The sequence below is a fragment of the Cryptomeria japonica genome, chromosome 5 (genome assembly GCF_030272615.1).
Source record: "Cryptomeria japonica chromosome 5, Sugi_1.0, whole genome shotgun sequence".
NCBI lineage: Eukaryota > Viridiplantae > Streptophyta > Pinopsida > Cupressales > Cupressaceae > Cryptomeria > Cryptomeria japonica.
The window spans coordinates 800,453,598-800,458,604 of record NC_081409.1 but is presented as its reverse complement, the minus strand read 5'-3'; the positions used below and the strand labels follow the sequence as shown (position 1 = coordinate 800,458,604).

At 35.3% G+C, this 5,007-nt stretch overlaps 2 non-coding genes across 2 annotated transcripts; one reads left to right on the top strand and one right to left on the bottom strand.

The window, feature by feature from the left end:
- Positions 1-3,212: 3,212 nt before the first annotated feature.
- LOC131075610 (U1 spliceosomal RNA) lies at positions 3,213-3,372 on the bottom strand. The gene has a single exon (XR_009113235.1). It is a non-coding gene; the product is annotated as a U1 spliceosomal RNA (small nuclear RNA).
- Positions 3,373-3,696: 324 nt separating this feature from the next.
- On the top strand, positions 3,697-3,768 carry TRNAG-UCC (transfer RNA glycine (anticodon UCC)). The gene has a single exon. It is a non-coding gene; the product is annotated as a tRNA-Gly (tRNA).
- Positions 3,769-5,007: the final 1,239 nt, after the last annotated feature.

Sequence of the window (5,007 nt, the reverse complement as noted above, 5' to 3'; positions counted from 1 at the left end):
ATGTAACTTTGTTTCAAGAAAATCACTTTTTCAAGTGCACTTGCATCCTCTTATATTTGTTTACCAATGTTTCAATATCCATCTTTGTCCCTATTGTCAACCTAAAAATAACAATATCAAAGGATAACCAATTCTTTATTAATATTTTTTATGATATTATTTATACCTCTCTAATTCTCTTTTATGGCTTGCACTTTTTTGCATCAACAAGGTATTATATCCTTGATCAAGTTCCACAAAAGCACAAAAGCAATGAAATACTCAAATAAATTAATGGTAATAGGTATACTATTGACTTCAATGCCAAGAGTAAATATGGAAATGGAGTCCAATACTATATTCAATATATTTCTAGCTCTTATAGCATATAAAGGTATTTTAGTGTCCTTGAGGTCTAAAAAAGACACCTTGCATTGTAAGAGAAATCACAATACTTGAAACACCAAGGGGTCTTAAAATAAGGTATTGCTCTATTGGAAGATACATTTGTGAATCCACAAGTATACCCCTAAATTTTAAAAGATTTATGTTCCAAGATTTCAAACAACTATTTTTATAATACTAAGGCAACCTATTATTTCCCTTAGCCAATGATTCTTGAATCCTATCTTCTAAAATAATCTCACCTATGATGTTGATGATGGCTATCCCATGGAAACTCATTTTGAAAGTAATGAAAATATTGTCCAATCCCATGGATGATCTTAGTATAGGGCCAACGTTTTTCAAATGGTAGCAATATATTTGAAGACGATAAATATGGAGGAGATATTTGTCATTGTAAGGAATTGATCTGTGAATGTAAGTAGGAGAATATTTCAATACAGATTACTAAGTTATTCAACATTTTGGTACCACTAGTGGCCTATGTGTTTTTAGGTTATTAAATAGGGGCCTAGGAACAAGGTGTGACATGGATTTAAGCTATTGGTAGATTTGAATTAGTTTGTTAAGAAACATATGACAAAATTAGTATACATGACAACTCACATGTTAAATTGAATGACAAAACTAGTTTGAAAGGACCATTTGTAACATAGGCACAAAAGAATGAATGTGTTTAAAAAGAATAAAATTTCATGGCATAGGTGAGGGTTCACATGTATATTTACCTGCACCCAGTATTCTTTGAGCCATCATACTAATTGATGTATTATATGTATTTGTAGCAACTCCCTCATTATTGAGCGTTGAAGATGTCTAGCTTTGCAAAATGAATGGAGGAGTTAATTGCCATAATATGCTAACTACACTTTGGGTTGGAACTAAAATTTTGACATGTACAAATAGCTTAGAGGGAAGTATGTATTTCGGTAAAATTCGAGTTTACTCATTAAATGATCTAATGGTCTAGATCATGGTTAATGTCTACCAAGTTGTAGACTACATCCTACAATGAATTTTATATAGGACAAATCTTCTTGCAACAAGCAACACATAATCTTAGAAGAGCTTCTCAATTTTCTCCTTTCCCTCTCTTTCATTGGATGACATGTTTTAGAGATTTCCCAAAAATAAAAATTAGTATCTTCAATTGATAAAACTAGCCAATGTCCAACCACAAGCCAAAAAATTGTTATTTTTCATGTATGAGAGAAGCAAAGATAAATATAACATTAGAAAAATATGTTTATTTTCTCCTACATGCCAACCAAGAGAAAAATGAAAATTTAAGTACCCCTCTTGAAGGCAGAGATAATAATCAAGGATAGATGTTGTGTGTGTGAGTGAGTGAAAGTGATGTCATATATGTATTTTAGATACTTTTGATTTAAAAAGTTCTGGTTGGATGAAATTCAACTAGAACATATTTTTTTACTAGAAATGATGTTTTCACCATTTTTGACTGACAAGGACTTTTTAGGTGAAAATATTAACGTTAATCAAAAATCTATCCAAAAGAATAACACATTTGTATACTTTCGTCTTGCTGGGTCTCTTGTATATCATTACTACTACAGTCCTATGCCAATTTTTTCGATTTAACTTCTTACATACAACACATTAACTCAATTCTCTATTTTATGGTCAAAATTAATAAGGGAGTAATTTGTCAGTTTCCATGATTTTATATGGAACACTTTATCGTGTGATTTGATATAAAATATGCCTAAGTTAACTATTGCCTTAAGAGGACTGCTAATGGAGAAAACAAATATCCACTTAGACCACATTTACAATCTTGGAGGAGAATTCAATTGGCAAAGCCAATGAAATAAGCACATAAACTTTTCCATTTCCTTCAATCCTTAGACATTTCATACTTCTTTGTCTCATTACCACTCTAATTAATACTTCTCCCCTTGTCACACTCATTAGCAACAACAATCAATAAACCTCATCCTTTGAGGGCATTTCATACTTCTTCTACCATTGCCACACGTCATCCTTTGAGAGCATTTCATACTTCTTCCATTGACACACTCATTGGCAATCAAGGAACCTCATCCTTTGAGGGCATTGCATACTTCTTCCATTGCCACACTCATTAGCAACCAAGAAACTTCATCCTTGCCACACTCATTAACAATCAAGAAACCTCATCATTTGAAAGCATTTCATACTTCTTCTTCCATTGCCACACTCATTAACAATCAAGAAACGTCATCCTTTGAAGGCATTTCATACTTCTTCTTCCATTGCCACACTCATTAACAATCAGGAAACCTCATCCTTTGAACCTCATCCTTTGAAGACATTTCATACTACTTTTTTTTTCCATAATGAAGAAACTTCATCCCTTGAGGATCTTTTTCCATTGCCACACCTCATCCTTTTGACACCCATCCTTTTTTTTAAAGAATATTTCGTACTTCTTCTTCTATTGCGATGCTAGTATTGAAGAATATTTCATACTTCTTCTTCCATTGCGATACTTGCTAGCAATCAACAAACCTCAACCTTTTCAAATGGAATATTGAATATTGCAACTCTGATCACCTTATCAGAGTAGTCAATCAATGGGTGACCTTACCAGACTAATCAATCAAAATACAAAACCATTCCTGGCAACCTGACAGAAGAAGAATATAACCGATATGACTTGACATGTGCAACCCCATAGAATTTAAACTGACACAAATTGAGTTTTGAAACGCTTAATACTGTAAACTGCAACTAATAACTGTCATTGACATGCTCACTCCAACAATTTAGAAACACCAGGCCATTAAACAAACACGGATAAATTTAGTTAACTTGCGATTAGTTGTGTGGTGGCCGCGCGAACGCGAGCCCCCTCTGTCACAAATTATGACGTGCACTCTCCACAATGGGAGATGCTAGGCAGAGCCCCCTTCCAAGTGCAATGAAGGTGCTCTCCCTAGGCCATCGGCCTTATTGATCACCGATTGACCCCGCCCAGGTAAGTATGTTTTACTCATACCCCTCTCCCCTTTCTTATACTCCCTCTTCTCCCTTCTTTCCTTCTCCTCGCGCATGTGGGATCAATAACACCGCCCCTAAATCATGTAAACAACAAAATACCAGCACCATTTACTCTATTGGGCAGCGTACCAGTACCAGCTGCTTAATATGGAATAAACACGTGATATGTTCAGCCTATTGTCTTGTAAATTGCAAAATCAGTCATACTGAAATCTCCATTACTGTGACCATGGAGGAAGGCTAGGGCAGGACGTGGTTCTCATTATTTAATGTTTTTCAAATTTATGCCAAGGTGAAAACTCAACGCTAGCGTTTGTAGTCCAACGGTTAGGATAATTGCCTTCCAAGCAATAGACCCGGGTTCGACTCCCGGCAGACGCATTTTGAATAAAGAAGTTATTTTTAGCCGAACCAAAGTAAGATAACAGCTTCTGATCCTATAGCAGAAAAACCAAAATACTCAAATTAAACACCTAAGTTTTTCAAATGCGAAACCAAAGCAAGTTTACATTTTCTGGTCCTACTACGACCAGAAAACAAAATGGTCAAATGCAAAAGTTTCGTTCCTGGGAGTCGAACCCGTGTCGCTCTGGTGAGAGCTGGATCCAGAAAACAAAACAGTCAAATGCAAAAGTTCCATTGCCGGGACTCGAACCCGGGTCTCTCTCGGGTGAGAGCCGAGTATCCTAACCAGTTAGACTACTACAAATGTTATTGAGATTTGGTGGGTAAAGAAAATACTAGTTAAAAAGAGATTTATAAAAATAACTAAATATTTTTAAAACTTGTAATCAGTTGGCTCTATCTATTCTGGAGCGGCGATTGTGAGGAATCACCTCACATTTGCTCAACTTGCTTCCAATACGCTTCAAAAAAAATTATCGATAAAGGTTTATATTATACTAGCAATTGCATCTTGGTGTGGAGTGGGATAGGTTAATAAAGAGAGAAGAGGGGAATAGAGACGAAGAGACAAATGGAAAGATAAATAAATAGAAGTATATAGAGAGAGATGGAGAGAGAAAATACGAAGATAGAAAGATGGGGGGAGAAAGAAGAAGAGATAAAGATATATGGGAAGATAAAGAGAGATAGATAGGTATAGAGAGAGAGAAATGGCAATATAGAGAGATGGAGAGGGATAGGAAAACAGGTAGAGAAATAGAGAGATAAAAGTAGAGAGAGTGAGAGTGAGTGAATAAGAGAGAGGTAGAGATAATGAGATATAGATATCAATGGGAAGGAAAATATATGAAGATAGAGAGTGCAAGTGACAGAGAAAGAATGTGATAAAGATAACTAATAAAGAGAGAGGGAGAGATAGATAGAGGGATTGGAATATAGTGATAAATTTGTAGAAACGGGGAAGGAGAAACATGGTGTGTTTGTGTGTGTGTGTGACATAGTGATAGAGAGAAAGATAGATTATATATAAATAGATAGAGATGGAAGGAGAGCAATAGAAATAGAAAGAGGGAGATAATGAAAGAGGGGGAGACGCATAGATATAAAGATAGAGATATAGAAAGTGATATATGTAGAGAGGTAGAGGGATATATATAAGGAGAGAGAGGGAGACACAAGAGTTGGAGATAAAGATAGTGATAGAGATAGGGAGGG